General features: G+C 35.3%; 1 protein-coding gene across 1 annotated transcript in view; it reads left to right on the top strand.

The window, feature by feature from the left end:
• The window catches only part of FUT8 (fucosyltransferase 8), a 112,123-nt gene that overhangs the window by 12,309 nt on the left and 87,520 nt on the right, over positions 1-12,294 (top strand).

Raw genomic sequence — 12,294 nt, 5'->3', positions numbered from 1 at the left:
TATTATTGATAATGGTCTCCTGAACACTTTAAAATGGTCTTCATTTCTAGCATTATCAGAACTATGTAAGGAATGTTTTGATGGTGTGTGATTGTAATGATTAATTTGGTTTCATGCCTTTTTATTTATATCCTCATGTTCAGCAGTTTTGGTTTATAATACACTTTCTTGTCAAGCAGAGAAAATCTGAGAGAATGGGGCAGGAGCGAAGGCATAACACTTAAAACTATAAAGTGCCCTGAACCAGAAAACAAGCAAACTAACAAAAAAACTAAGAAAAAAAGCTTATGCCAAACTGTTCTGAAAGCTATATTGCATATGGGAAAGCTTTCCAAGTGTCATTTCTTTGTGCACGTCTCTAACATAGATTAGGAGTGAAGAAAGTTAGAAATGAGTACGTATTGAGATTTGGGAAGAGGTGTCCTGTGGTTAGGTAATGAATAAAAAAAAAATAAATCTGAATGATACTGTGCATGTAGCATTTCATGACAATATGGCTATTTGTGTTACTCAGCACAGTATGTGGAAGCCTTTTGGAATACTATGTGAAAAGACTAAAAAAATTATTTTACACTCCAAAAACATTAAGCTGAATTTGGTAGTAAAGAACTTTTTACACCCCCCTTCCCCCTGCCTCATTTTCTATTTGATGGATATTGTTTTATATACACTTAAATAGCAACCAGCAAATTTGTCAGTTCAGTTCAATTTGTTCAGATTCAGGTTTAACAAATGTCAAAATATTGCTTTAGGTTCATTTCTGGTTCAAGGAAAATGAAGATTTTTGGGTGAGTTTTTAGATGGAGTTAAACTCAATTCACTGCATTCAAGGTGTAATTCAAAACAATGGCCTTGACTGTTCCCATTTTCTTGGTTATGATCTTAATATGCATTGCTTAAGTGAAGCACATTTTGTTTGGCCGTTGTTGCTGTTTATTGCACATATAATTTCTTATTGTGTATTGTAATACGAATATTCTAGTAATATTTTTTAAAGCCTGTTCTTGCGTTTGACAACACAGGAATGTTTTTATAGTTATGCATGACTTCTTTAAAAAGTTATTATTTAGTAATCTGAAACAACTGAAAACATTCTTTTTTGTTTGTACATGTGTTTGTCAGTACACTATTATTTTTGCTAGCATCAGGAATCCCTTTTGCACTTTGGAAAATGTTAACAGATCCATTAAAAGCATATTGGGACAGTGCGTTTTTTTTAAAAAATACTGGAGTTGAATTTTTGATCACCCAATGCTGTTTAGACTTCCATCTACCTTCATTGCTATAATAAGCAAGGTATACTGGTGTATTTGAAATAATTATTCCATTGCATCTGTGTTTTTAAAAGTTTAACTTCTTGTGTATGAAAGAAATAAAGATCCCCAAACTCAGGCTTTTTTGGGTTAATGACAACTGGATCTGATATCTGTTATTTCTCTCTGGAGCCACCTATGCAAATCACAGTGAGATAAACTCATTGTACATAATTTCTCTTCCATCTGTTGTTGCACAGAGAGTTTTTCTTAGAGAAATCTTATGAAATCTGTTAATAAATACTTAGACCATTTATAAATTATTCTGTATAAACATACGAAGTACTGTTTCTTGTATAAGTCAGTTAAAGGACTTTTTTTGTAATGTCATGTGTATTTCTGTGAAATAACCAGTGGCAGTTTGCAATCATAAATTATATGCCCATCAGTCCCCTTTTTCCAAAGGACAATAAAAATACTCTGCCAAATACCTGCTTTTGAAAATTAGTTTCTGAAAGTCATTATCTAATAAAAATACCCGGGGCTGCTACAGTAGTAGAATGTCGTGATATTACATGAATTTTTTTTGTACGTGCCCGGTTACATTTCTCTTCAGTTTCTTTCCCTCAGTGTTGCTGTCTCCAATATTGATTATTTAGTAAATAGATAATAAAATTCATCTGGCTGTCATTCAGGTAGCTTCTTTTTGTTTTTGTTTATTTAAAAAAGCTTACATCGGTTTTGACCTGATATATGGACGCTGGTGTCCATCATCACTTATGCTTCTGAGGAGTGATGATCATAGTGTGAAGTAGAACACCTCGTCACCAGTCCTGTGAATACTTTAAACTGCTAAAGCATTACACTGACCATAACAGAAGACTTAATGTTCACTTGTGTTGAGCAGATACTGTGGTATTGAAAGGTAAGACAGCAATGACAGAAGAGATTAGTAGTGCCACTCTAGGTAAAAAAAAAAAGCACGATATTCTCATTTAACCTAGGTGTTCTAGTTTAATGAAGGAATTAGCACATTTTTATTTTCTTCTGAATTTAAATAGAAGAAATGTTATCACGAAATTGTGAAACATTTTCTGAAAGAAATTCAGTGTGAGTGTTCCTTTTGCCATACAAGATGTTTAACTATATAAAGGGAAAGGCTAAGGTTCTACTCTAGATAAATGCAGTGGCAGCTACTAACTGTCTTGAAATAATTTACGTGGTATTAATCAACACATGAAAAGGTGGCGTAAGAAACGATAAAACTGTTTCTGAGAGGAACTAGTTATCATAGCATTTTCAACCTCAGGTGAAATTGTTATTGCTCAGCATCTGAAAAACTAGATCCAGTCTACAAATGTATTCAAATTAGTATTACTTTTCATTTCAAGTTGATGCCTTTATGAAAAATCTGAAAAAAACAGATGTATGTGGTCCAAGTTTATTCAAGCTTGAATAAACTATGAGCAGAAGAGGCAGAGTTAGAATTGCATCTGAGATACTGCAGTATTATGCTTAGATATTTTGATTCTGATGTCTTTACAAGTTGATGTTTACAAGTTATGCAGGTTGACAACAAGAAGACTGTAAAGTACAATTCAGTCAGGATTTTGGTAGCTGTTTCATTCAGTCTTTATAAAAGCATATGTATCTGCAGAAGGCAAAAGCTGTTGGAGAGCTGCTATATCTGAAAAGTTCAGTCGAGCATAAGGAATCATTTCTAAAGAAAGAATTCCAGTGCTTGTTACGTTGGTAGTATTGTGTTAAAACTGTGGTGATGGATGGAGAGAGGGGAGAAAATCAGTTACTGCTTCATCAATGTTATTTGTCTAACTTTCAGTTTCTGTTTCTCCATGTACTGCACTTCTGGGATATTTGAATAGCAGACATTAAGAATTTTTAGAATCTAAAGCATATAGTGTTCCCTGAACTTTGAAAACAAGTTTTAGTATCTGAATCTACTTCCCGCTTCAATGCTTTGTGATTAATTAAATTTTAAATGAAGCCTGTGGGTTTTGATGTTTTGGCAGTCTCAATCTTTTCCTCTATATAATGTGATCAGAAATAGGCCAGGCACTATTGCACTGAGAATGTGGTGTTAGTACTCTGTTTCCCCACCCCTCTGATAAGTGAATTTAGTAAATAGTTTATTTATTTGACATCACTTACACCAATGCATGTAAATAAAAAAGTAAAAATGAATAGTTCCCCTCCAAATTGATGACTGAGTATCGACAACTGAATATCATTCTGAAAAGATTTAGAAATAACTTGGGCCACTTTTGGAAAATTAAAATGTGTGAAATTACATAGGTAGTCGGGGGTTCTGTTTTGTTTGTTTCTGAGAATTCTTGTATATTGATTGTAGCTGGCACTTTGGGTGTGTATGGATGCTTCTGTGGATGGCAGTTGCAGGATCAGGATCTAAGTTAGAGGTACAAAGCAGGAACAGTAAGTCCTTTCAATACAGGAGGACTGAATTATGCCAGCACAGCACGTGGCACCCCATGAGCACAGTTTTATTTATTACACTGTTTTGAGAAGTACAGTCTGCCTATACTTTAAATAGTAAATGTACACATGAAATGTCATGATTTGTAAATTAAGACATGAACACTCTCACATACACAGATTTCATTGGGACATAAAAAAATCACAGAAAAATAAGTTTACCTCTTGTAAGTCAGGAGGCCAACTAATCGATGCTTTCTGCTCAAACATGGCATAAATTTGTATGTATGCTTATTTTATTATGGCGAGCAGAAGTATTTGATTCATCTGCAAGGCACTGCATGCCTGCAGAAAGGACATTTTAAAGCTGACCATCGGAAGAAATAGTGATGTTTCAAACATTCAGTATATATTATAATGTCAGTATTTTTTCTGTAGTACTTAAAGTTTTCAGATTGCTTCTGTGTTTTAAAGGATTTGATTTTTTTGGGATACTACACTGGTTGGAAGCAAACAAATACAAATTTTCTTTGATCATGTTTTCTGAATAGCCTGCTTTTTGGAGCCCTTAGCTGTGTTTGTCATAATAATGCCCTATTATTTCATAGAAGAGCATAGTAATTACTTCATTTATAAAACTAATTATTGGTATTTTTCAATCAATTTGCTATGAGGAATGGCTAGTGTTCTGATTAGAAGAAGTAATCAGACAAAATGTGTCTTGTAATGGTTTGCCTGTAAGCCCTGATACTTATAAATAAGCCATTTTATAAACTACAGGTAAAAAGTAATGTTTCGTGGCTGTATTTTTTTACCATCCGAACAACTTTCATAACATCTCCTCTGAGGAAATGCTGAGGCTGTGTGATGTCCCCTCATCTTTCTCTGATTTCACATGACTGGTCACATTGTGGCTTCTTTCTTTCTGTGGTTTGCTGCTGCTTTTCATAAGAAGAAGAGTATGAGAGAAAGTGGTCTGAAAAGTAAAATTTATTTTCTCTACTAACTTGTAATCTCTATTAGCAAAGACTTAGTTTTACAAAAGGTGGCCCTAGATTCTCCAGCAGTGTGTTTGTTGTGTATCTGCAGAATTCCGCTCATGCTGCCTACTTACAAATGCATACATGTGCACTATGTATCATTCCAGCCAACTCCCTTATAATTACCTTCGCAATTGTTACAACAAAAATAGTCTCTAACTTTGGTGCTTCAGAAGTTCAGGATTGTTGTATGTGGTATCTTGAAGACTCTAAGAACTGTATCAAAGCTCTGTCAGAATGGGCTGAATTCTGTGGCAGTGTTGATTTGCTGTATTTTGTTGCAATTTCCTTCACTTTTGTTCTTCACTTATGCAAACAGATTTTCAGCAATGATCAAGGCTACATAAGATCCAGCCAGAAACAGTCAGTTTGATCTAAGCTTTTATCTGAAAAACTTTCCTGTCCTTCTCAAATGTCAGTAGCAGTTATCTGTGGAAGAAGTGGAAGCAAGCAGCCATAATCGTTCTAGCTTACATTCTGAGCTTCCAGAACCTGGGTCACTCTAAGACAGATGAAGTATAATATCCATGGATGGATTTTTCTAGCAAGAATATTCAAGTCCATTTTTTAACATACCCAATTTTTTAAACTCAAACACATTTTAATTACAGTGAATTTCACAATTTAATGGTGCCTTCTGAAAATCCAAATGCGTGATATCAACCAGATCTCCCTTAATTTCATTATTTGATTGGTTGTAAAACTTAGTCACCTTCTGAGGCATGACTTCCCTCACAAAACCAATGCTGATTATTTCCCAGTATCTGGTGTTTATCCATGTGCCTACTATTTCTGATGGGTGTTGTAGTTTCCTCTTATTCATCTGATGTAGAAGTCATTTACTGATCTGTTGTTTCTCAGGTCCTCCTTAAAGCCTTTTTGAAAAATTCTATTCCCTTGGTACGGAATCTTAAGTGATAAGATACTGTGAAACTCTTAATGGTTTTGTGTTACTTGCACTCCATTAGAATAGGTATGTGGACACAGTTTTCATGGTTTGGTCATGATGATTTGTTATTGGTCATTTTACTGGCATTTCAAACTGCAAGAACTTTTTTGTTGTCATCTTTGTGAAGATAGATTTCAATGTAGGGGTAAATTTAAGTTTCTTCCTAGTAACTACTAATGCATGTACTTCATTTAGCTTTCCTGCTGTGATCCTGTTACAGCTCAAACATAATTTGGCCCTGCAGAATCTCTGTAAAGTCTTTTAGTTCTATTGTGCTTTTGAAAAGTTTTGCTATAGATTTTATGCATGTAAGAATTTGCTTCTCAAAAATTCTGTAGCCTACCCATTTAGTATCTTCCAATTAAGCTTCATCACCCCCTCTCTGCTTGGTTTATATGTTTCATGGGGAGGAAAACCAGGTCATTATAATCTTTTATAAAGCAGCTTAAGTTGTACTCCAGAGACTTCTTTCCTACTGTCCTGTCTTGTTTCTGGGAGTAGGTGTGGACTTGAAGTCACCAGCTCCTTCCCAGCATTTTCTAAAAAACTATCTAGTTTTGTTATAAAATTCTCTGTCTTTGCACTCGGCAGTCATGTCACCATAGGGCCTTCACTAGCATTAAAGAGCTTGTTATCTTATATGGGTGATATTTTAATGTCTCACTGTTATAACCTTCTGCCTTCTATCCTTCAGAATCCCTGTCATCAAAAAGTTTATCTCCATATAAGAATGATGTTGGTGTCATCTACTATCAGATTTATGGGACCATTTCTGTCTCAAAATTTTCTTTTTTCTCAGTGCCCCTTGATCTATGAGCCCAAAGATGGAGTTGTTCAAGGTCTTCAAAAGTCTGTCCAGTGTTCTTCTCTGTCTAAAATCTTCTGATTTTAGCAAAACCAACTTTAAAAAACAGCACTTCACTTTTGAACACCTCACAGTAGATAATCCTGTATATAATGTTTGGGGCATTAGGGGTAAGGCCCTGCCCTTTACTTAGCTTCTGCTGCCATTTGTTTTAATTGTAAGTTTGTAATTTTCAAATGGGGGTCATAGACTGATTTTATTGTTTTCTTGATTCATTGCTGCTTTTTGATTTTGTGAATAACTTCAGGAGCAGAGATGTAGATCCTTTATCCTCCTCCCTTTCTGTGGAGCTGAACTCTAATGCCATCCAGACTCCCCTTTACCTTTCTACGTTGTTCTGTCCTGAGACTCACTTTGCTAAAACAAGATTCCAGCCGACTGGCACTAGATTTTTTTATCTGTGCCTGGGTCTTAGCCAGACTTCTTCCGCAAAAGAGCTCCCAGAGAGGGTAGCTCCCGTTGAATGTTTCTCAGGACCATGGAGAGCGCTCCCGAATACCAACCTGGGCAATAATGGCCATCTTGTATTTTTTCTTGGTATGGTCCATAAAATTAGGCTGAAATAAAGGAAGTAGAAGGGAAGGGCTAAAAAAACCCTACACTGAAAGTAGGAACAAGAAGGGAATATCTCGTATGAAAGAGAGTAGATATAAAGCGTAACTTGCAAGTTCAAGGAATTGTGAGATGCTACTGGAGGACTGCCAAACACAGCGGCAGCTGGCCATGGTATAGTCACATCCTTATTACAAAGTATTCACAACAAAGGAAGATTTGCTTTTCTCCCAAATAATGAGTCTATATGCAATGATTCTGTGAATTTAATGGCTTGCCTTGTGGATAGTATTGTAAGCTTGCTAGGAAACAGTAAGAAAAAGACATGATTGTAGGTTTTTCCTAGTGCTTGACCTTTTTAAAAAGGATATTTCAAACCCTGCATTGTGTTCCTTATTGCTAGTCTGAAATACTTGAATGGGATTTCACTAGAATTATATGTGAGAAAATATGCAAATTTAGCTTTTAAGTACTTTTTTACAATATGGTATTCATATTGTTTTAATAATTACAGACTTTATATGACAAATTAATTGGACTTCTTTTTAGAATGTTTGGTTTATAAAATAAATTATTCTTTGTTAAAAAAATTCAAACAGATTTCTTTTGTTTCTATTGATAGTTACATACACACACAAACCCAACCTGCATATTGAAGAAAATAGCTCACTAGTTAAGGCTTATAGTTTCTAACACTCACGGTGGTTTGACAGCAAATTTATGAATTAGTGATAGTTATGTTATAAATAAAAATGAGAATTCAGATTAACAGTGTAATCTTAATATGTGACATAAAAGGAGTTAAACAAAAAGCTAATACCTTCAAAGGTGATTTAAATTCAGTAAGTTTTAAACTCATCTGTCATTTTCCCTTAATAATATGTCACACCAATTTTGAGAGGAAAAGCTGTTGGCAGCTTTATGTGAGGTTTTGACTTGCAACTTTCACAGTCCTGTTTTATTCATAGCCTTGCTATTGTACAAAGTACTTTGAGTACTTTTGAGTTTTTCACTTTGAAATAAAAGAATAGATCTTAGATCAGCAGTGTACTTCAGCCATGGTAATGGTGAAGATCAGATGTGGGAAGCAATCAAGTTTTGGTGGCATGGAGCTCCATGAAAGCTATAAACCAGTGTAAATTAGACAGCATGAACCTATGTGCTAATCCACATAAATTGCTTCCCTCACTTGAATTAGCTCATTAGTTATAGATCAGTTCTCTTTATTGTGCTTTGTAGTGTGTGAAGTTCAGTGTCCTAAAGTCAAAGTGTTTATTATCTATGAAAATAGAATAGTGTTTAAAAGAAAATTGGAGTGCCAAGGGGAAGTTTTACAGGTAAATATGTGGTGTATGTAAATATACATATATTGTGGCATAGTGGAATTAAACTTAAGGCAAATGCTTCTTTATCATATGGCAATATTAGTATTTACAATTTTCAATGCAATTTTTCTTGTTCTAATAAAGGTACCGCAGAAAACACAGTTCAATTTGGATTAAAAAATGGTGATACAAAGCAAGTCTTATATGATTATGTAGATAATGATCACTTCAGACATTCTTTCCCTGACGTGGCCCACACAAAATTGTATTCTGGCATTTCTGTTACTGGGTTGTCAAATCACCCAGTTTCCATTCATTCCATGTGTAACGAGGAAGGCTTTTACCTCAGTTTTGTGATTCTTTTTTTCCCCAGCTTTGAGTTTGCAAAACCTGGTTGCAACTAGCAGTCCAGTTTTTTTATGGCTGCCAAGTGTCATGCATTTTTGCATAACTATTGCAAACTCAGCAGCTCTCTTATCTGCTTGTTTTTCATCTTGATTTATAAATATCCAGCTGAGTTGTGAACAGGCTGATGTTAAGTTTTTGGATTATTAGATTTTTGCATGTTGCTTTTGATGTGAGCCAAAAGAAGAAAGATCTTACCTCTGATCTTGCGTCTGATGTTTGCAGCCATTAAGGAGTGACATGGGGAAGCTTGTGGAAGAGAAGATTTAGTGGAGAGCTTCAGCACCAACAACCATGGAAAGATCAAATATTAGCTAAAGGCTGTTCATCTTTTTTGTCCCACTCTGTTCCTTCCCCAAGGTATCTAGATTATGCTACTGATAAGAAGCTGCACTTCCCCCAAGTAGAAGAGGCAGCTGTACTTTGGTCCCAGAGAAGCACTGAAAGAGAAAGCAAAACATTTGTATGTCTGATTCAGATAAATTTGGATTCTAATGCAAAACTATGAAACAAAGTAATATCTGGGGGGCCGGTGGAGGGAACATCTCATTACTTTGTGAATTTCTTGGCTGTGGAACCACATGCAGTATGGAAGATGTTACCTTACTGTTGTGTATTCTGAGAGATGTTAGAATTCTTTAAGCTTCTGATGAGAAGTTCAGCTTGATTGAAAGAGAAATGTCCGATAAACTGTGGAAAGCATTAGCTTATTTTTAAAATAACTCTTTTTGTGGCTTTTGGAGACAAAAAAAAAATCAAAATTTTGGCTGTTGTGGCTAAAAGGTTGTCTGAACGATCAGCAAGATCGGTAAGCATGTTTGAATACATTTTAGCTGGGTCATGCTAGAGTGCCTTGGGGTCCATTCTTCTACAGAAGTGATGGCAAATCTGTAGCTTACATGCAGTTTAAATGCAACTTACATTTTAGAATCACATCATGTGACCAGTAGTGGGTCATGCTGAGATGGGGGGCTGTTTGTTAATAGAAATCCCCAGCTACTGGAAGTCGTTCAGGGAAGCTTCTGAGCACTTTATCTTCTCATACTTATGTGGCTATTGACCATGCTAAAATTTTTGTGTGCAGCTTCATAGGCTAAGGTTATTGGCCGCCTTTGTTCTAGAGGTTTACTGATCTCCAGAAGTGTTTCACAGAATTAGGGGTATTAAGTTCTGTACTCTGTTAAGAACATACTAAGTTCTAAGTTCTGTTAAGGAAGGGATGGGCCAGTTGTTTTCATCAGCTCTCATCTGACTAACTCAGGGCAGGAAACCCAATCCTTTTCAACCTCTTGACTGACTACTATATATTTTTGTAGACATTTTTAGTGCTTCAGTTTAAAGGGAATGAGCAACTGAGAATGCATTACCTCATTAAATCATCTGTTTCAATGGCTGATTCCTTTAGCTGTTAGACACTTACAGGTTTAGGAACCCCTTTCCCCTTCCTCATGAGCTGAATTAATCTAGGTTAAACTCCTGGATTTTGTTGCTACTTTCTTTGCAAGTGTAAGAAGCCATTCAATGTCAGAAATCCTTTCTTTTTTAACGTAAGTTATGTCCTGCTAACTTCCACGGTCTGTTCTTTTAGTATATTGCTTCCACAGATTCTCACTCTTTTTTTTTTTTTTTTTCCTCTTGTTTAAAGAGGTTTCTGTTCTGCAAGGCCTATCAGTGTATTATTAACTTATTACTCTGGAGGAAGGTCAAGCTTGGTGTAAGAGTTGATGTTTGAATTTTTATTATACATTCTTGACTGTGCCTATATTGGATTAGAGTGGTGTGGGGTCAATACAGTAAGTAAACAAGAATAAATAAAACTTCTCTCTTCTGTAATTGTCCTGTTCATTTGCTAAGATAATTTTTTATCTGACAAAGACATTTGGTTAGTTCAGATAAGACAAAAGGTAGCTTCTTATTTTGCTGTGTTTCTGGTTAATATGTTATCTTAATAGTTAAAAGGGACTGTAAAGCTGAAGAAAGCTTTATCCATTGCTTACATTAAAATGAGTATATGTATATAACTTCTGTGGAGGAGTGTATTGTTTCTGCAATTGACTCTTTTATCTTTGGAAAAGAAAAATCAGCAGTGACTTTTTGTCTAAGTGTTTGACAGAGAATCTTGCATATATTTGACAAGTAAGCTACTCTTTTCCTTTCAGGGTACAATTCCCTCTCCTGTTTAAAATTGCATCAATTGCCAAAAAAATTAGAAATTACTGTAAGCACTTGCATTTATTACTGTATCTGAAACAAAGGGGTGCTTAATGTTTTCAAACGGTATTTGTTTTTATTGTTGATTTAAGTCTTTTATCTAGTTTAAAAAATTTTTTACTTCAGATAGAGTTTAATAGGAGTTAAGATCTTTTCAAGGTCAGTGTTCTGCATATACCTTCAGCTTAAAAAGCCCAAGTGCTGTGGGTATGGATCTCTCTGAACCACTGCCATTGTGATAACTGAACCACTAGGTGTACATATAGCATAATTTTGAGAATGTTTGGTCTGTGATATTAAAATTGTTGTTGTGTTTGTTTTTTTTTTTTTTTTCTGATCTCTGACCTGAAGTTATGTAGTTGAAGTAGGATTGGTGGTAATAGTTAACTTTCTTCTCTGTTACACTTTTTTTTTTTTTTTTTTAAATAGCAATAAATTTAATAACTACAGGGGCATGGGATCCTGAGTTGGTCATAATTTTCATGAGGTTCTGCCTAGGCTTTCTCCTTATAATTAGCTCCTCAAGGGAGACCAAATGTTTTTAATTAAAAAAGTGCCAAGTTTTATTACAAAAACTGTTAGGATCATTACATTTTAAGTACTGCAAACTCAGTGAATAGAGAAGAATAAAATTTTTTTAACAACTTTTTCTCTGCCCATGTTGTCATTGTGAGTACACTGTTGCTTCCACTTGGTTACAGTTAATTCAGTGACTTTAAGCTGTGAACTGTACAGTGCCCTCTGATCTGCTGAGTTTTTCCTATCTTGTGTAAGGTCAGGTAGCCTGCTCCCTGCTCCTTACTGCAGCTTCCTTGCTTGGGCTGCAAGTCCCTGTACTGGAATTTTCTCAACTGCCATACTGTGCAGTTTCATGAACCTCCTAGACATGAGCATAGGCAGGATATCTCCAAGGAATGCAGATTGTCTCTCTTTCTCAGGGAGGCCCCACCTGACCCAGTGATCTTAAAGAAGCATTAAAATGATTGTGAACAAGCAAGCAGAATGCTTCCTGCCCCGCTAATACTGTTTATCAAAAAGAATGGAGGGCACTTCTAAAAAGTATGAAGTTATATCTGTCTAAAGGTATTACAAGACTTCACAAAAGGCAGGGCTTGGAACAATATGTATGTTGTCTCTAATAAATACTAAAATGAACAAAGAAGAATTTTGTTGAGAGCTGAATTATGTTTTTAGGTTAAGAAGTTATGAAAAAGAGCTTATGTTTTTTGCAAGACAGCAGGAA

The sequence above is a fragment of the Egretta garzetta genome, unplaced genomic scaffold, assembly GCF_000687185.1.
Source record: "Egretta garzetta isolate BGI_Z169 unplaced genomic scaffold, ASM68718v1 scaffold329, whole genome shotgun sequence".
Lineage (NCBI taxonomy): Eukaryota > Metazoa > Chordata > Aves > Pelecaniformes > Ardeidae > Egretta > Egretta garzetta.
This window is presented reverse-complemented; position numbering and strand designations above follow the sequence as displayed.